Consider the following 21,896-nt stretch of genomic DNA (forward strand, 5'->3'; position numbering starts at 1 on the left):
GTTTGAGGAAACATGTACAGTTTTCCCCCTTAGCTAAAATAGTCAATTAGCCAAGACATGTTTGGTTTACTTCTTTAGTTTTGTGAGGCTAATGTTGTTAGCCTGAGTGCAAGAGCTTACCAGCCAGTTAGCATTGTGCTAACTGCACTTGCTTATGTGGTTTCTGACACTCAATGGCTTCCTTTTATCTATAAAAGTGGACAAAAGTGTGGACAAAATTGAGTTTTCAGGATAGCTGCTACTGCTGTTTTTAGCTATGTGATGAGTACTTTTGCCAGTTTTTACAAATTACAGTATTTCATACAGTGTCAAGCTACTCTTTTTAATATTTTAATAGAGGGATTCCACCGATTGTTCAAAATTTCTGTATAATTGGAGGGTTAAGATGTAAGCATCCAACTTTTAAAAATTGATTCATGGTGGAGGTATACATGTAGGGTGTCATAAGGCAAAATAATCCCCAAAGAAAATGTATTTTGTTCAGATTTAACACTATTTTAGCATCATAAACATTCCACATAAAAGCTCAGAAGACATGTGTAGGTTCACTGGTGGTTTTGCATAGTAAATAAAAAGCCTAAACTTGTGTTGTAGACATGGTGATGTCTGGTTCCTATCACCACCTCTGTCAACAATTTTGACTCTGTAAGTTTCTGTAGAACAGAGCATTTCACACCAAACCCCTCTGAATGACTTTGTTTACCTCCCAACGATTAAATTACACATAAAATTTGAAAAAATGGTGGAGTTCCCCATTAAGGGACACTTTAACCATCTCTACATCTCTTGTAAACATGCCTACTTGCATCCTACAGCCAGTGAGAGTTTCTAAAATGGGATTCTTACTAAAGTTAGCAAGATAGCTGCATGGATATCTAGATACCTTACCTTTGGCTTCGTTTTTCTGACCGAAAAGATAAAAAACTCCACTCTGGTGCCCACTTAGTGCTGAATAAACATATAATCACTATTTTCTTTACATTTTCACTCAACAATCTACACCAGTGCAAGCTTAGTTGTCTTCATTGGCCTATAGCTCAGTGGCTAGCAGTCAGGATTGGTTATTACCACAGGGATTTCCAATTACTTGGGACAGATTTTTAGGACAGATTAATAACTCAAGACTGTTTGAAGCTAGTGTGTGATGATTTATGCATGCAGTTAGCACAATGCTAATTGGTGGCCTATGAGCTTCCATTACTTGTTAGCTACATTAGCCTCGTCGCTCCAGTGCAAAACTTCAAACAGACACCTATATCAGTCTTGGCTGATTAACAGGGAGCAGCACGTGCTGGATTTCAGGATTGTTTTACTGCAACTGCTTAAAATAATGATAAAAAATAGTACTTTACATTATTTTTATATATTTTCGGACATGCAGTCATGCACTGTTTAAGTTAATGCACATTGCTTTACTCACCAGCTGTTGGCTATTCTGGGACGTTGCTGAAACAACACAGGAAAGTTGAGTTGAAGTATATGTAGCGGCCTAAGATCATTTTTAAACTTAAACAATCAACAAACACCTTAATGTGCCAGGTTTTTAATACATTAGTTGGTTTTTCAACCATTATATCTCCTGCTTGGTGTGCATTTGAATTTGTATTGAATCTATAGGCACATTGACTTAATTGGTTGCTGTGCTATCTATCAACAATCTGATTGGTTGCTGCTCGGCTCATTTACATTAAGTTTGACCTAAAAAGTGAGATCAAACAATATTTGACATTGTCTTTATGTCCACTTTGAGCAATTTCTTTTTTGTTATGAAAAAAAGCCAAATTAACCTTATTAATGTGCAACATTCTGTTGTGTCAATATTTGATTTACATGTAAGATTTGAATCAATAAGTATGTTTATTATGCACTTAATAATCTGATAACTGCAGAAAATCAGATTTTGTCGGTAATCCCATCAACACGTTTATATGCACTTCAGTAATTAGATAATGGGAAACTCCAGGTCTACATGAGTCAGACATTAATCAGATTTCTGCTTTGCAACCAGCCAATTAACTCACAGAATAAGACGTGATGTAAACGTAATGTAAAACTCAAACTTAATGCTGCAGCTTTTTCTTTTGTAACATCGTGCCACTTTACCTGAAAATATGAACATACATAATCTAGAAGATAAGAATATTTAATCCTTCATTTCGTCAAGCATGTAGTCGATTTCATTGTCATTCCAAAAATGTTTTGATGCATCTCGCAGCAACACTGCTTGCGTATTTCCGGTAGCACCGTCTGTTCTCACACGTGTGCAGACTGAGAAATCCGAAAGAGATCAGAGTAAGAGTTTACATGCACTGGGAAATCTGATTACTGAGCTAAAATCCAGCTCTCTTTATCAGATTTCTAGGCCTTACTCCAATCTAAGAAATCTAAGTATGCTGTTTACACGACCAATTAAATAATCAGATAACTGCAGAAATCTGTTTGTGATCGGATTATTGAGTGGATGTAAACACACTCAAGGTTTCTTTAAATCCAGGGGGCCAAACTGAGTCATAATGCAAAAACAGAAGTAGTCCTACACAAATGGAAGGATAAACACTAACATCCTATTAAAATTAGCAACAACAGTCTCTCATGAGTCAACTGAAGACAAAAAATGGAGAACGTAGCATTTTATTTCATTTGTTTAGTCAATTAGTCACATGATCATGGGCTACGTTACATCTGCAGTGGATTGTGTAGAGGTTTTGCTCTCTGGCCCCAGGGACCGGTCAGTATTCCATCCCTGTCTCTCACCATGTTATAGCATTATGACAATTACTGTTTTACAAATTATACAAAAAAGGCATATAATTGTGCCTGACATCACTGTATATGTCATGTATATGCCGTTTAAAATTTTAGCACCCCCATCTCAAAACACCTCCCTGTGTGGCTACACTGAAGGTAAAGTGGAAACTGTGTAAATTTGATTTTCGTCCAGACTGTCGCTTTAATGTGTCTGGATGTCACACTTTTAGTCCTGTGGAGGAAGTTGAGACTGAGTGTCGGCCGTGTGTGTGTTCTGGGCAGTGACGCTGTGTGTGTGTGTGTGTTCTGTGACAGTGACGCTGTGTGTGTGTGAAGGAGGTCATTTCCTATTTTTAAAGCCCCCCAGATCAGCTCAGCTCAGCTCAGCTCAGACCATTACAGCCTGCAGCCCAACCACTGCAGCACACATACAGTGAAGGCACGATCTCTGTCTCTCTCTCTATCTCTCTCTCTCTCTCTCTCTCTCTCTCTCTCTCTCTCTCTCTCTCTCACTTGCTTTCTCTCTCTTACTCTTTCTCTTCCTTCCTCTTTGTGTGTCTCTCTCTCTCCCTCCATTCTCTCTCTCTTTCTCTTCCCTCCATGTCTTTCTCTTTCCCTTTCTCTATCTTTTTGTCTCTACATCGTCTTCCAATCTCTCTCTCTCTCTCTCTCACTCTCCTGCTTGCTCACTCTCACTCTTTCTCTCTCCCCAATCTCTTTGTCTCCCCATCTTCTTTTCTCTCTCTTTAACTCTGTCTCTCTCTCTCTGTCTCTCTCTCTCACTCCCTTTCTCTCTCTCCCTCTCTCTCCCTCCGTTACCTCTCTCTCGTTCTCTTCCCTCCATGCCTTTCTCTTTCCCTCTGTCTCCCCTTTCTCTCTCTTTTTGTCTCTACGTCTCCTTTCAATCTCTCTCTCTCTCTCTCCCTCTCTCTGTATGTAATATTTATGACTCTCTGTCAGGGTGCAGGAGTGGATTCTTCTTCATTTGATTTGACTCCTGACACCTCATCCTGCTCCGCTGACGCTAACTAGCATCCAGCACCTGTGTGTGTGTGTGTATGTGTCGCTCTCCTGGGGCTACACACACACACACACACACACACACACACACACAGAGAGAGTCAACACAAACACTAAACTAGCACCCAGACTCTCCCTAAAGCCTGCACTAGCAAGCCAGCCAATGTTTTATTCTTTAAGAGCGATCTTTTTTCTAAAGTGTTCACCATGTGGCCATCAGGGACAGGGATGCAGTCACACTTCCTGATCTACAATGCAGGGGCGTGGCTAAAATAAGTCTCCTCTTATGGACAAAAAGTCTTTGTATTTTGGTAGTGATATGAAAACATGGGACATAATTTTTGAATACAGTTATTTAAATTTAAAAATTAAACAAATTTTAAATTTTCAAATTCACTCTAAAAGAAATAATAAAAAAATATATAAAAATACAAAATACAAAAGTATAAGTATTAATTTGACAAGAGATTTCAAACAATTGTGCTTGGATCTGTAGGTTTGCATTAAATGTAAACCTTTAATGAGGAGTTTTATTCTGAGTGATGATCTGCTTGAAATGTAGAGCAAGTCTAGACAAAGAGACAAAAAATGCATGAATCTTTTCTTTATTGTAGATTGTTGCTATATGTCATTTTTGCACTGAACTGCCACTGCTTCCAGAGCTGACTGACTGTTCTGGATGACTTTACACCAGCAGGTGGGTAAACATCATCTTAACGAATCACGCAGCGTCCTTCACCTCATGACCCACTCAATGTCGACTGACCCTCTCCTCTTGCTCTTCATCCCTCTAAACAGCTCTGCCTCGCTTTACCTCTTCAAACACACACACTTCACACCTGCTGGATTGTTTGCAGGTGTGTGTGTAGTCATCTACGCTTCTGAGAAATACTGCAAATTGTGAGAAAAATACAGGAGTGTCCAAATTAATGGAAACACCATACTCGTTGGCCATTTTATAAGATACACTCCCACATATAGACATAGATCAACACAGAATTGGTTCAAAGTTTTGGATTTTGTGGGACCCTATAACCTTAATTATGCTTAATTATGAAACAATCATAACACTATAGAAGCTTTGCCAAATGTTTCAGTAGTGACAATTTTAACTCATTTTGAGCAGAACTCAGAAACGCTAGCTAGCTTTGAACAGTTGTACCCACATTAAATCATCATATTTTTTATTAAAACACAAAAAAGTACTTAATTGCAGAGGATCTGTGTTTCACTGATGACAAATCTACATGTTCCACACTGATTGTGACTTTGCGTCACAATTTACTTTAAAACAGTGAGATCTAACTGCTCACCATGTGGCTATGAGGGACAGGGATGCAGTCTCACCACCTGCTCTACGATGTAGAGGCGTGGCTAAAATAAGGCTTCGCCTACATACTAAAACTCTTTGTGTTTCAGTACTGATATGAAATCATGGGACATCATTTTTTAATAGCTTTTTTAATAATGACAAATCTAAAATTTTAAATTCACTTTAAATCAAAGGTTTGTTTAGCAAAAAAATTGAAAAAATACAAAAGTACAAGTACAAAAGTATTATTTTGATAAGTGTAAATTTAGGGGTTAGGGTTTAGGACAGACACCTCCCAATAGAAAGTACACTATAAATAATGATTTTGTATATATTTACCTCATTACTCTCTTTATTAACGCCTCAGGATCATAACATAATTCTAAAGTCTAAATACTGCATTGTTATTTTACACTATGGTACTGTGGGACCTCAGTTTGAACTAATTTGGTTACAGTTACTTACTGTAGCCCATCTGTTGCTGCACAATTCATCACCACCATCCCCCACACGATTCATGAATGAGAAAAGACCACCACAAGACACAAACTGTGCATCAACAGATGGGCTACAGTGTCTATCTGTATGCCAGCAAGGTAGAGCTACAAGAGAGGGGTTTCTGATAAAGTGGCCAGTACACTCATGCCTGCACCACACACTACCGTGCTTGTGTCACTGCTGTGCTGAGAATGGACCACCATCCAAAAAAATATCTGGTCACTGGTGGTCTGAGGTTGGTCCTTCTCCACTGATAATGGGGTAGAGGGGGCTCATAAATCGTGAAGCAACAGATGGGCTACAGTTTGTAACTGTACACTTACAAAGTGCACCTGTATGGTAGGTCTTTCCAATAAAATAGCCAATGAGTATAAGTACTTCATGTGGTTTTTCCATTATTTTGGACACCACTATATGTTCATTTCACAGGTTTCAAATAATATGGAGGAAGAAAGGTCAGATGTGTCCAGATGAACAGAGCTGTAAAAGATTCTAAAATAACTGAGAAAGCTGAATGAAGAATGAAAAGAAAAATGCATTTATTTATTTATTTATTTAATTTAATTGCTTCTTATTGGTCACAAAAACATTTTGAATAGAACACCTACAAATATGTTTCAGTGTCTAATACTTCAGTCTACACTGTGTAGGTTATTAATGAATAACATAATTTATTATTAATAACCAGAATCCATAATTGATGACAGTGTGAGATCTCAGAGTTTAGAATGGAAGCATACTTTCATTTTTAAATCTTAAAGGCCAAAACAGCCTCACCTTACAGGTTTCAGGGCAAAGGAGCATGACTCATGGTCATTTTTTGCCAGCCAATCAAATATCAACACAGTCATGAGAAGGGCGGGGCTTGTGGGCCCTCTTTCTTCACGAAACCAGTCAGGCTGGTCTTGTGTTAATGCTCACTGAGCGGTATAATACACTCTTAAAAAAGCCTCTTCAAGGGTTCTTTAGTAAAGACAGTGGTTCTATATGGAACCACGAACACTTAAAGAACCATTGTATGATTAAATGGATTTTACATGGTGAAATCGTTCTTCAGATTGGTGGAGAATGTGTTGTATATGTTTCTACCTTATTGAAAATGGTTCTATATAGCACCAACAAGTGTTCTTCTATTGTATACAAGCTTGACATCGTGACAATAGCAGAACTCTTTTTGGTGCTATATAGAACCATTTTCATAAAGGAAACACCATAGAACCATATGCAACACATTCTCCATCAATCTGAAGAACAATTTCACTATGCAGAGAACCCTTTAAGCTTGCAAACTGTTCTTTGACTGTTCATGGTTCAATATAGAACCGCTGCCTTGAGGAACCTTTTTTAAGAGTGTGGAGCCAAAAACTGTCCAGATGTTGAGTCTAGGCTTTTCTGGTTGGGCTTTTGGTCAGGGTTAAGGTCAGGCTTTGCATTTGCGTCTGGTTAGGTTTAGGCTTCAGATTTGAGATGCACATTTACTGGCCACTTTATTAGAAACCCCTCTCTTGTAGATCCACCTTGTTGGTGTACAGTCAGAGTACTGTAGCTCACCTACTGATGCACCATTAGCCATTACATTTTTTTCCATCAGTGGTCAGTTTCTGACCCCAGGGCTGGAAATTTTAGGTAGTGGTCCACTATCAACCTAGAAACGATACTGATGTGTGTAAAAACTCCAGGAGCACCACATACGCTACAAAGTCAGTATTATGTGTCACCGCTGTGCTGAAATTGGACCACCACCCAAATAATATCTAGACAGCAGTGGTCCTCTCAGAAACTGTCCAGAGATTTAGGAGGTAGAGATAAACTGTGCAACAGGTGGACTGCAGTCTGTAGTTGGTGGCTTTTCTAACATAGTGGCCATTAAGTAAAACTACAAGGTAAGTGTTTCTAATAAATTGGCCAGTAAGTGAAAGCACAGGTTAGGTTTTTCTAATAAAGTGGCCAGCTGGTGGAAGTAGAAGGTAAATGCTTTTAATAAAGTAGCCAGTAAATGGAAGTACAAGGTAGGTGTTTCTAATAAAGTGGCCAGTTAGTGGAAGTGCAAGTGGGTGTTTCTAATAAAGTGGCCAGCAGGTGAAAGTACAAGGTAGGTGTTTCTATTAAAGTGGCCAGTTAGTAGAAATACAAAGTAGGTGTTTCGAATAAAGTGGCCAGTTAGTGGAAGTAAATATAAAAACATTTTGTACTTACAGAAGCCAAAATCCAAAGCTTAACCCCTGAAAAGGAGAGCTTATTAGGTTCTGTCATTGTGAGATTGAGAAACTGAACTGGGGACTCACTTACAGTGCTATAGAGTTTAAGGGTTAATAGCTCAGCGAGAAAAAGGCTAAACTTCTCTCAGATCTGCAGACCAATGTGAACTCCGTAACCCGCAGGACGTTCCATTTATGTGTGTATAAATCGGCTAATTGACCAAACTGAATTTGGATAGTCATTATTTTGCTTAATATCATCTGGGCTTTTATATGTTGGCTTGCATCAAAAGTGCCTGTGACAGCTGGCTTTCATCTTAGCTCTGATTTTATGATGACTTATAAACTGGGGAAGCCAGTGGAGTGAATGGCCCCAGCTTCAAAATCATTTGGTTGAATTCATCTGCAGTTTATTTCCATTCTACCTTTTTTGTTGTTTTGGACAGGGTCCTTTGCATTTGGGTATAAAAGGAAATTATCTTTCCTCCAAAATAGAATATTTATATTAATCATTACTCATGAACTAGTTCTGCAAACAATATTTCATCTGTCAATTATTATATTTGCCTTTGCGATGCTGATGCATTATTCAAATTAGCCTCTAACCAAACACTGAATGTTTTATTGTGTCCTGACCAATCACAGATGGTCTATTGTGGCTATTGAAGTGAATCATGGCATTCACATGATCCAACAAATGTAAATGCTTTTGGTCAGTAAATGCAGGCCAATCCTTAACGATGTTACATCATGAGTTGTATAGTGTATTAAAATTGCAGTATATATAACAGTATAATTGCAATATGGTGCTTTGTCAATATTGCGCAGCCATAAACAGAAAATTCCATAACTACCTTAACCTCTAAATTCACAGGCTTATTAAATCCTAAGGCTTATTAAAGCAATAAGCCACGAGAGGCTGTGCGTTACTGCGATTTTATCATGTGAAGGGTATTCTTAGGCACCATGCGAAGCACAGTAACGCATGGCCAGATTTGAGATGCGCATTCACTGGCCACTTTATTAGAAACTCCTCTCTTGTAGGTCCACCTTGCTGGTGTACAGTCAGAGACGGTAGCTCACCTGATAATGCACTGTTTGTGTTAGCCAGTTTTTGGCTTGTTGCTTTTATAAAAGGGCGGCCAACATAAAATATGATAAAATACACACTCACATACTCACATACACGCATACTCAACATAAACAAGTGTTCTGCCAAGAAGTGTAGTTCCTTTAGAGTATGGTATCATGGCCCAGCAGCAATGGACCATGAACAGAATGTTTGGTTGCCCATTGCTGTATATTGTGGTCATTTCATGATTTTTTAAACTTTTTGTCATATAACAATGAACACATGATAACACAGCAGTGTTTAATGCAAAAACATTCTCTTTATAAGTACTTTTTGGTTACCAAATTCCCACCTTATTTAGCACCAATCCAGCGGGACCACTCTTTTCATGCTGGGGCTGAATCTCAAATGGATCCCTGCTCCCTACATAGTGCACTACATAGGAGTTTAAATACTGGATCTTGCAGCCCAATGGTGCAAAATATAGCTAAGAAATAGTCATTTGGGATTCAGACATCCATACTAAAAATCGATAAATCGTGCACTGTTTGGCTGTAGAGGCTAGAATTTCTAAACTTTCATAGCTAGCACTCTATTTAGGGAATACAGAACTGAAACTCAGCCTGGGTTTGACGCGACATTTGACTGAAATACGAACATTTGAACCCCGTAATCCATTCAAGTGCCTTTTTTTATGCTTTTATGCTGCTGTTTTACAGTTAATCATACCATAAGTACTTTAATTCAAGCCTGTGATATTAATGATGGAGATGTTTACATTGTTAACTTTCTTTTAGTCTGTTAGTTAGCTGACCATCCTAGTTCTAGTTAAGAACATAAGCAGTGTTAGAGTCAAAGATCATTCTATTAACAGCACAAGGATTTTTCTTCATTTCATGGTGCAGTAATATACAATTCGGTTGTTGTGAGGTGGTCATAGGTGTGCCTATACCATAGATTTTACAATGGCTTTGAACGCAGCTCAGCCAATCAGATTTTAGGACTGGAAAGATCCGTTTTATAATATTCAGTGGTTTTATGGAAAGCAATGCAAGCTGGCTGAGTTATTCTTACATTAGGAGTGGTGAACAGAAGCCTGGGTTTCTGGTGAGATCTGACCATTTAAGAAGTTAATTACACCCCTGAACACACCCTTTTTACAACCCCATTTCCAAAAAAATTGGGACCCTGTGCAGAATGTAAATAAAAATAGAATGCAATGATGTGCAAACCATATTTTAAAGGAAAATACCACAAAGTGAACAAATCAAATGTTGAAACAGAGAAATTTTATTGTTTTTAGAAAAATATATGTCCATTTTGAATTTGATGTCAACAACACGTTCCAAAAAAGTTGGGACAGGGGCATGTTTACCACTGTGTTTCATCACCTCTACTTTTACTCTACTTACAACACTCTGTAAGCATTTGTTAGCTGAGGAGACACTGCTGTAGTTCTGAAAGTGAAATGTTTTCCCGTTCTTCTTTTATATAGAATTTTAGCTGCTCAACAATTCAGAGTCTCCTTTGTCGTATTTTACATTTCATATTATACCAAAATGTTATCAGTGGGTGTCTGGACAGCAGGCAGGTCAGTTTAGCACCCAGACTCTTAATACAGAGAAATGCTGTTGCAATACGTGCAGAATGTGGTTTGACACTGTCTTGCTGAAATAAGCAAGGCCTTCCCTGAAAAAGACGTAGTCTGGATGGCAGCATATATTGCCAAAACATGTATATATCGCTCAGCATTAATGGTGCCTTCACAGATGTGCACATCACCCATGCCATGTGCACTAATGCACCTCTATACCATCATGAATACTGGCTTTTGAACTGTGCACTGATAACAAGCTGAGTGGTCTTTAGCCCGGAGGACACAGTGTCCATGATTTTCAAAAGGAATTTCAAATGTTGATTCGTCGGACCACAGGACACTTTTCCACTTCCCCTCAGTCCGTTTTAAATGAGCTCAGAGCCCAGAGAAGGCAACAGCATTTCTGGGTCCTGTTCATTTATGGTTTCTTCTTTGCATTTTGGAGTTTTAACTTGGATTTGTGGATGAAGCGATGCATTGTTTTCACAGACAGTGGTTCTCAGAAGTGTTCCTGAGCCCATGCAGTGATTTCCACTACAGAATCATGTCTGTTTTTAATGCAGTGCCACCTGACGGCCCAAAGATCACAGCGAGCAAATACTGGCTTTCAGCCTTGTCCCTTGCATACAGAGATTTCTCCAGATTCTCTGAATCTTTTAATGATATTATGTACCATTGATGATTAAACAAAAGTTCTTTGCTATTTTATGTTGAGAAACGTTATTCTTGAATTGTTGCACTATTGGATTGTGCAGTCTTTCACAGAGTGGTGAACCCCTCCTTATCTTTACTTCTGAAAGACTCGGCCTCTCTGGGATGCTCATTTTAAACCCAGTCATGTTACTGACCTGTTGCCAATCAACCACCCGGTGTTGTTTTAGTATTACACAACTTTACCAGCCTTATGTTGCCCCCGTCAACTTTTTTTAGAACATGCTGTTAGCATCAAATTCAAAATGGGCATATCTTTTTCAATGAACAATTTCTCAGTTTCAACATTTGATTTGTTGTCTTTGTACTATTTTCAATTAAATATAGGGTTTAAATGATTTGCACATCATTGTATTTTTTTTATTTACATTTTGCACAGCGTCCCAACTTTTTTTGGAAATGGGGTTGTAATTGCTGATTTACTGATATTTACTGATATTGCCAGCATGAGATTTATGTTTTGCATGAAATGAACCAATGGGGTTGTTTAACTTACAAACTGACAATATGTTGACATTGAATAAATGAACTGTGTTGTTTTTAAGTAACTGGTTTAAGTAAAATGGACAAAAATGAATAAATGTACATTCCGCTGAATTAAAACGTTGATCCAAAGATAATTCCATTACAATGAAACCTGAATAAATTATGAAATGTTTCACTTATTTACCATCAACAATTGAACTTTATATTGAGGTAACAAAGTCAGCAGATGATGACTCTACTCAGTTTCATTGAATGGAAAAGTATTGTATAATTGAATTAAGTTCAAACAACAGTTTATTTTTTTAAAATGTAGATTTCAGAAGTTATGTCGTCATTTTATAGTCAGCATCATGCCTGTATTAGAAACTAAGCTGGTTTTCTCTATATGACAAAAACAAACGGTGTTGAAAATCGCTGCTATTATGCCTTGGGGTCAACAAAAAATTTCCAAAGCCAACATTTTGCCATATGGACATTTTGCCATACGGACATTGGTACTGTGGATTACGAAGAAAAGTATGACTGTCCACGGCTGTCCACTGAATGGACATCGTATGACTGACTTTAACAAAATACCCCCGACTTTGCCGAATGTGGTACACTTTTAAAAAAGATGCTTTTTCAAGGATTCTTTAGTTAAAAAAAATACTACAGCACATTTTACATCAATCTGAAGAATCTGTTTCCCATGCAAAGAACCCTCATGCTCCCATAATCATGCAAAAGGTTCTTGGATTGTTCATGGTTTGTTACAGAGCCATGCTCTTTATTAAAGAGCCCTTGAAGAACCATATTTTTTAAGTGTGTAGTGAAGTTGCTTTGGCAGTTTTTGGCTGCAGTTTGAGTAGCTGGTGTTGGTATTTAATAGTGTCAAAGTTTACTAGTAGACTTACTTTTTAATACAATATCATTTTAGTGTGCATGAGTGTTAGCTTGCTTGTAGCATGTATGTAGCAGTATTTGTATTTTCACTGCTAAATGACCTCAAAATTCAAAGTGGAAAAATGTACAAAGGACAAAATGTATAGATTTCAGAGTACTGGTGTGACAATTTTTGGGAAACGTAATTAAAATTTCCTGAAGAGAAAATCAGCTTAAGAGTTCTTAAAATGGGAATGATGCCGACTACAGAATTTCTGTTGCGTTAACACATTAGTAAAGTGTTACCTTTACACCACTAATTGTAATAATTATTGCAAAAAGCAAAACCATCACAATGTGACTTTTCCTCCAATGTTGCTTACTTTTATATCTAATTTCCTCAGTGTCTCATACTTCTAACTTTTACACAGAGTAAAACACATCCTGAACATGGATTATCCATAATTGAAGTAAGCGCATGGCTTAATGCAAGGTTAATGTCAGTGCTAGAAATCGGCAGAAGTGTGGGGGAGTTGCAGGCGGCTGTGTTTTTTTTTTCAATTTGTGTGGGCCTTTGACCGTTTGATTGATTTACTACACATTCCTGGGCTCTTGCTCAGTGTGTCTGGCATCACAGGCAGAACACTCGATTAAAAATGAAAGACGTCTCAATGAGCCCAGGAACTGGACCCCGTTCACGTTCAGGGACGTAGAAATGGTAAACGTAATAAATGGGATGAACCTGACGAGCTTTTTTTTTCAATCTATATTTCAGAAGAGATTGAATAAGACGTGGAGTGGATGGAATTTGTTCTTGGTGGAAACAGCCTCTTCTTGTGTGATCTCTTTCAATTACACATCTCCTCTCAGCTCTCTTGGAAGGACGCACTCTCTCTCTCTCTCTCTCTCTCCCTCAAGTTTTGCTTTTTCATGCAAACCGCTGGCTGGCAGTGCCTGACCCTCACATGGCTCATGGTTTTATGGCGCGACATATGTTGAGGCTTGTTCGGTGGCAAAAAGTGTGGTTAGACCAGTAGCGCTGCTTTGATTTACGCTCTATAGACACGAAAGCAGCGGTTGGCTGTAGCGCTTGAATCCTATAATTTGATGTCTAAGACCTGTGGTTAGGCATGATAAGGTGTGCAGCATGCCTCCGAGGTGAGGAACTCGTGGAGTTGACACTTGTTTTATGATTGAGGTGATGTAGAGGATTAGAGTCAGAGAAAGTGGGCAAAGTTATGTTTAAGAAGCTATCAAAGTGCACTGGGTATGATTAAAGGACTAGCTTGACATGCTAATGAGGCTAACAGTGAATGGAAGGTAGTAGGCAACACATATCAATGAGTTTAGTTCCATGAGTCACTTTCATTTATTGTTACATTTTCTCACTGAACTATTCTTTCAAAGCAAACAGCAGCTCTCTGGTAAAAAACTGACTGGTGACACTTTACATTAAGGGTCGCAAATGTAATGGTAATTATATGCTAATAAGTAATTAAATACTTAAGTACTTCACTCTCAGGCTACTTTATGACCTTCACCTATCTTATATCACCACTGTATTAGCCCTACATGTTTTATCAGCCCCTTTCTACCCCATTCATCAAAGGTCAGTTGGTAACACTTTACATTAAGGGTCACAAATCTATAGATAATTGTTTGCTAGTAATTAAATAAATACTCATTATTTATATATTTAATTAACTACTTATTAAGCACTAGTTACTGATTAAGTACTTAGTAATTAGTAATCAAGTACTCTATTAACTGATAGCTTAGTTTGTCCATAGTTCACAGCTTAATTACATATTTACTGCTGCTTATTAAACTGACAATGAACCGATGACTGTGTTTACTCATATAAATAAGTAGCAATAACAACTACTTCTGTGTTAATAATCTGTTAATTACCTGTTAATTACTGATTTAATTGAATTAATTTATTTGCCACTTTGTGTCCTTCCCGGTAAAGTAATTATTCTCATTACTAATTATACTATGAACTATTAACTATACTATGAACATGCATCTTTAAACAAGCAGCCTGTGTTTTAGGCCTAACCAGTGTGTCCACGTAAGTTTCCTCTGTGATTCACAGTGAAGTGTTTATAGGCTGCTCTTAATCATGACCATGTAGAATAATTAGTATATTAGTAGTGAAGATCAATTTGATTGGACAGACACAAAAAGTAGTAATTAATGGTTAAATAACATGAAGTCAGGAGTAATTAATGGTGAAAATGTAAAGACAGCTCTGAGGACAGAAAGGCAGCTAAATATGTGGAGGTGAGAGAAAGTGTCCAGTACAGACCAACTTATTTATATGAGTAAACACACTTATCAGTTCATTATCAGGTTAATAAGCAGCAGTTAAGGAGTAATTAAGCTGTAATTAAACAGTGTACTCAGTTACTAGTTACTAAGTACTTAATCAGTAACTAATGCTTAATGAATAGTTCATTAATATATAAATAAATGCTTCATTACTTACTAGCAAATAAGTATCAATACGTTTGTGACCCTTAATGTAAAGAGTTACTAACTGACCTTTGATGAATGGGGTACAAAGGGGCTGATAAATTATGTAGGGCTAAAGTCTGTAATTGTACTTCTATATTGCGGTCTTAAAAGATAGGTAGAGCCTGAGTAAAGTTGCCTGAGAGTGTAGTACATGATAGATGTTTCTAATAAAGTGGCCAGTGAGTGGAAGTATGCGGAACAGGTTTCTAATGAAGTGCACAGTGAGTGTATAGAAATCTACACTGAAAGAGTCAGTAGAGCAGTCATTATATGCTAATCCTTTCAGCCACACAGCTTCATCCTACCTGAATATACTATTCATGCATTGTGATTAAGCTTTAGAATTGGCAGCTCTGTCCACTGCAGAGAACTGAATTGGTCCTCAAGACTGATTCTTACCTGCCATTGATCCGCTTCAAATCCAGCACAAAACGAGAGATTTTTGCTAATTTGATTGTCAGAGTGGTCCAGCACACTCCAGGTTAATTGTGTTTGCGCAACAAGGATGACCCAGGGGGAAGATAAGACTGCTCAGATGGGTTTTTCGCTCCAAGTTCGAAGTGCCAGTCGCTCTAAGACAAAGAGCTTTCCGCCATGCTGAGATGGGGGAGCGCTTTTCAGTAGCAAAGATTAGCAGTGGGAAATTGGTTCAGGTTCTGCAGCGAGACAGCGAGCTGCTGGCCAAGTGAATCATCCGCCCGGCAGATCATTCTGGAACATGACCGCTATTCATTCCTCTTCTCTTTAATTCAACATTTTATCACAGAACCACATGCATTAAATCTGGAAGCAACTGAGTATTGCAAAAAGTGGGGGGTTGTCTGGGATCAGTGCGTTGGGAGTGCAGTGTTACAACCTCAAAAATGTAGGCATAAAAAAGCAGCTCCATACAATCAGCCATTACCAGACCAAAAAACAAGAGGAAACCATATATGACGACACAGGTTGGTTCTTTTTTTTGACCTTTTGTTTGGTCTTGTCAACTTCAAAAAATTAAATTATGAAGCAACATGAAATGGCTTTATGCAATAATGCCCAACCAGTAGCAACCATATTGACCTTAATTTATAACAATTTTCATTTTATTACACAGAAAGAAAAGCTAAAACTGTCTGGTTTAAAAGGAAAAGTCAGCTGAATGAAATGACTGCATAATTAGAAATTATAGAAGAAAAAATCTGCCCTATACACTAAGCATATGCTAGCCTGAACAAAGGTGTTTTTCATTTGAATTTAAAAAACACGCATTAATCAAACAACCTACACAAAACAGGAGAAAAACAAAGAATAAACAAAACAGGCACTGACCCCGTAGGTTTTATTATTCATCTCTAAAAAATAATGATACACTAACACTCAACCTGAGCCATCTAACCAACACAGAAAACTGTTCTAGGCAGTGGGTGGGCAAAAAAAAAACAAAAAAAAAACTGAGCTGCCAATTGAATGACATGAAGATAATGTCCTATTATGAGAAGGTCCAAGCAGAAATAGCGAAAGAAAGAGGTAATACATCCCATTTTCAAATGATAATGCTTTTAGAGCTATGAGTTCTATGTAGAACCATTTCACGCTTACATTGGGCCTCATTTGCCAACCTTTCCCTGTAGTTACGGAGTAATAAGTCTTAGTATGTAATAAGCCTGGGATTTTAATGGGTTAAGCATGAAATGATTACATATAGAACTCATGGTTCTCTATAGAACCATTACCTTGACTGAAGAACCCTTGAAGAACTCTTTTTTTAAAGAGTGTACTTAAGCATATAAGTAAATAATTTACTTTTTCCTTGGTTCCACTGATATTGTTCTAATGTCGAGTTTCTAATTTTCTATTTTTGGGTTTTATTTCATTCTGTTTTGTTGGTCCAGCTTCATTTTTTATGAAGATTCTAACCTTCACCAATGTTTTCTTATTTGGGATTTCTTCTAAGGTAAGAACAAAATCTACACACACTCAAGGGCACAAAGGTTAGAACAGTTCTGCGCTTTAAGAACACGTCATGAATCTGACTTTTTTTTGGGACCTTTCTCAAGAACACTTTCAAGAAAAAACCTAGGAAGATATTGGTGAATAAGGCCCAGTATTCTTTGCATGGTTAAATAGTTCTTCAGATTGACGGCGAATGTGTTGTATGTGGTTTAGCTTTTTGGAAATGGCTCTATATAGCACCTATTGTCTACTAGCTTGACATCGTAGCCATATCATCAATCTGAAGAAGTATTTTACCATGCAAAGAACCATTTAAACCCTTAAATGGCCAGGGCCCACCAGCCCAAAGTTTTACTACACACTTCTATAACCTAAGAATAGCTCAACCAGTTTGCACTGAAGTCCTTGTAGTTACTAATTAAAAAGCCTTAGTATGTAATTAAATCAAAATGAGAACAATAGTATCTAACAAACTTCTATGCTAAAAGATGCTGGATGTACTAAAGAGTTTCAGTGATCTTTTATACTTAATCGCTCAGTACTTATGTAGTTTTTGAACCTGATACGTCTTGCACCTGCATTCTTGGTTCAGGTTCTAGAAATACCTTTAATTGTTATAAAACAGTGGTCACCAGCCCTGGTCATGGAGATCTACCTTCCTGCAGAGTCTGGGGGGGGCGGGGTTGGGGGGGCATGTTAGATACAGGTTAGAACAAAACTCTGCAGGGAAGTAGGTTTCTAGGTGGAGACTGCTTACAATGTGAAACGTTTCAAATTGAAATTTCCATTTTCCAATTTTGAAACGTTCTTAACGGAATCAAAAGTGGTTAATCTACATTGCTCCAAAATAGTTTTATGGCACCTATTTTGTTAAGGATACACTCAAGCTAACCTGCTACTTTTGTACCTTTACCAAAGTTAATTTCCCAAGCCTACATTTACGGTAGCGAACCGTGACTATTAGAGCTATAACTTCAGTTTGAACCATAAATATCAAAACTTTGTTTAAAATATGAGACATAACAACATTTCATGCTATTTTCTGCTAGTGCCTCTACGGGATTTCTAATATTATGTTAGCGCTAAGCTAACACTGGTGCACATCTAGACCATTCTAGATTAAACACAGACATTTGAAGCTTGTAAAAGATGTTTTATTGAAGCTTGCAACATTAACATATATTTTACCTTGTATGCTGCCAGTTTACAGTGATGCTATTCCTAACAACTAGCTGGAAACTTGTTAGACTACAGCTGGTTCTTTGTGTGGTGAATGATTCTTCAGATAGGGGATTGTACAGTCTTGACATTGTAATAGTAGCAGAACCCTTTTTGGTGCTACATAGAACAATTTTCAAAAAGCTTCTACACAGAACCATATACAATACATTCTCCAGCAATCCCCTGCAAAGAAAACTTTAAGCATGCAAACGGTTCTTTGAGTGTTCATAATTCTATGTAGAACCATTTCTTTACTAAAGTACCTTTGAAGAACCATCTTTTTTAAGAGTGCAGAACTTCTAGAAGATGTAGAGTGACATTTTTGCTAAAATTATTGGTCCCAGTGCACTCCGATTTCTTAGATCGGAGTAAGGTCTAGAAATCTGACTAAGAAATCTGATAAAGAGAGCTGTATTTGAGCTCAGTTATCAGATTTCTCAGTGCATGTAAACTCTTACTCTGATTTCTGTCTTTGCATGTGCAAAATAGACGGCGGTTGCCGTGAGACACAACAAAAATCTTTTGGAGCGATGCTGAAAGCAATTACATGCTTGAGAAAACAAAAGATTTAAATATTCTTCGTCTTCTACATGATGTATGTTCATATATTCAGGTAATGTGGCACAATGTTAAAAAAAAAAAAGTCACGACATGAAGTTTGAGTTTTGTGTTATGTTTGTGTCACGTCTTCTTCTGTGAGTTTATTGGCTGGTTGCAAAACAGAAATCTGATTATTGTCTGATTCATGTAGACCTGGAGTTTCCCCATTATCTGATTACTGAAGTACATGCGTCCATCGGATTACTGACAAAATCTGATTTTCTGCAATGATTGGATTATTAAGTGCATATAAACGCAATCATTGATTCCACTGTCACTTCCTAATTATGTTGGTAGCTACAGCCTTCAGTCCCGTTTTACTCCAGTACAGGTTTGGGCTACTCTACCTGCGCCTGCTAACTCCTCACTTTGGGTGACAGTGCCAGCACAGAGATGAGAGCAAATGGGACTTTATATCAAATCATACAGAGCATTGCCTCCAATGAGCGCCCGACACGGAGCTGCGTTATTCAATAAACTGACGACTTCCTCCCCATATTTGTTATCAGGCGAAGGCATCGGGCGGCTAGATAAGCTGCAGTATGTGCCCACTCCACTGCAGCAGCAGCTACTTCCCTGAAAATATGATTAGATCCAAGTGCAAGTACATGTAGCTTGCAGCTACATTATACAAGACCCAAGCAGTTTGCTCTTGGGGCGTACAGTGGAGAGGAGGGTTAATAACAGGGGATGAGACTCACACACACACACAAAAATACCAAGACAATAGAGGCCTAATGAAAGATGAATCTGTCTCCTGGATGCGTCTTGGCCAAACCCTTTTGTCTCTCTTGCCAAGGGAATTTTATGCAAAAAAGTGCAATTAGGTGGGCGGTCATAACTCTCCAGATTAGTAATTACAAGCTCATTTGTTGTGGGGTGTCGGAAATGAAAGAAAAACGATCCTTTTCTTTCAATATATCTCGCTACAGGCTGTCTGAGTCTCTGTTAAAGCTGATACAGGGCAGTTAAAAGGATGTGTGATTACATGCAGGGATCTATGAAGAGAGGGTGAGGGTTTCAAGATTTATAGATGCCTCTGAGTGTTACAGCACTGCAGCATTTGTTTTGAGATATTAAAATTATGATCTAACAAAGCTTTTAAATTTGTCACAACTTGATTTTGAGCAGTAAATATGTGATTCGAAGTATACTTCACAGTTCAGAGCACAATTTATGTTTGCAATTTATTGTGATCAGTTGGTAAATGAATAACAAGCATAAAATTAATGAACACCAAACATGATTGTTAGATTTTTGCGAACCTTCACAGCCAACAATAATGGGAGTCTTGTGCATCTTTTATACAGTGATAGGAAACGTATCACACAGAAAGATCTACATGCTGACATGTGCACCCAATGTGGATGTGCATACACCATAACCTCTGACAGATTTAAATGCACTGTCACCCAATTCTCAGAATAAATCTGGTGAGCGTACATGTCCATGGTGTTCAGTAAAATGGATCAGGATGTGGAATTGGAGCTTTCTGTGTGCTACTGTGTTTCCTATCACTGTACAAAAGATGCATGAGGTTTCCTTTAGGGTTGGATGCAGTGTGATTCTGTGCATGTGCACACATTCAGGATGCATTTCGCATAGCTATGGAAATGCTTATTATTGATTTATTTCATCATAGTAAAGGTAGTTACACTGAAAAAAAGCCTTTTAAACTTTCAGTTGCTGTCATATTCCACAATGCTGTGCAGTAAAGCTCACTGTCAACCTTGTTTTGCTGTGTTATTACAGAAAATGTCTTTAGATGAGTTGAGTTTGTTTTTACAATTAAATGATGAGTAAAGTATTTTTTTAAATATTTTTAAGATTTTTAAGATTTTTAAAATATTGTACATATTGTAAAATCCTGGCAATAATTAACAGGATACAAACCAAATCTGTGAACATGAAAAAACATTTTTTTTGCCTCAAAGCTATACACAACAAGACGCAATTCCTGGAAAATTTGAGTAGTTATTGAATAATTCATAGTAGTTACTGCAGAATTTATAGCATTTACTACATAATTCATCATATTAACTGAAAAATTCATAGTATTTACTGAAAAATTCATAGTAGTTTCTGAATAATTTATAGTAGTTACTGAATAATTCATAGTAGTTATTATATAATTCATAATAGTTACTCAGTAATTCATAATAGTTAATGAATAATTTAAAGTAGTTACTGAATAATTCATAGTAGTTACTCAATCGTTTATAGTAGTTACTCAAAAATGTATAGTAGTTATTGAATAATTCATAGTATTACTCAATACTTTTAGTAGTTATTGAATAATTCTAAGTAGTTACTCAATACTTTATGGTAGTTATTGAATAATTCACAGTATTTACAGAATAATTGACAGCAGTTACTGAGTAATAACATTTTGAATTAGTCTGTCTTCTGCTTTGTGATCAGTGGTGTTGCATCTCCAAAAAAAGCTCATAGTGAATTACAGGCATGCGACCTGCGTGTGCATTTCAGCTCCTGAATGAAACCGTAAAAAGCCCAATGCTTATTTTTCACAGCACTAACCACACAGTGATGGATAAAACTGCTCTGAAGGTTACATGGCACTTTCTTCCAGACATTTTGTATGCTGTAGATGGGGAGCTTACTTCTGTGATGATTTTTCATTTTTGTGTAGCTGAACAGATTGGAGAAATCACAGTCTGAGTCATTACTCCCACATGAAAGACCCAGACAAAACAATTCCCTTTTAAGTTCTCACTGATGGACAGTGAAGCCATAATCTATCTGTCTATGCCTGCGTCTGTCCCTGCTCAGCCACAGCACCAGCACAATGCATCAAACTCTTAACGTTTTAACCTGAAGGTCTGTTTGTCAGTCTGCACTTCAATCCCTCTCTCATAACTACAGAACTCACACATTAGTTACAGAAAAGATACTGAATAATTAACAGGAGCTTTTAGAGAATAATTCATAGTGGATACTGAAACATTCATAGTAGACACTGAATAAATAGTAGGTACACAATAATTTGTGGTGGATAGTGAGTAACTTATAGTAGTTGCTTAATAATGTATAATGGATACTGCATAATTGATAGTAGTTACTGACACATTCATAGTAGATGCAAAATAATTCATAGCAGAT

This window comes from Colossoma macropomum, unplaced genomic scaffold (genome assembly GCF_904425465.1).
Source record: "Colossoma macropomum unplaced genomic scaffold, Colossoma_macropomum, whole genome shotgun sequence".
In the NCBI taxonomy this organism is placed as follows: Eukaryota; Metazoa; Chordata; class Actinopteri; order Characiformes; family Serrasalmidae; genus Colossoma; species Colossoma macropomum.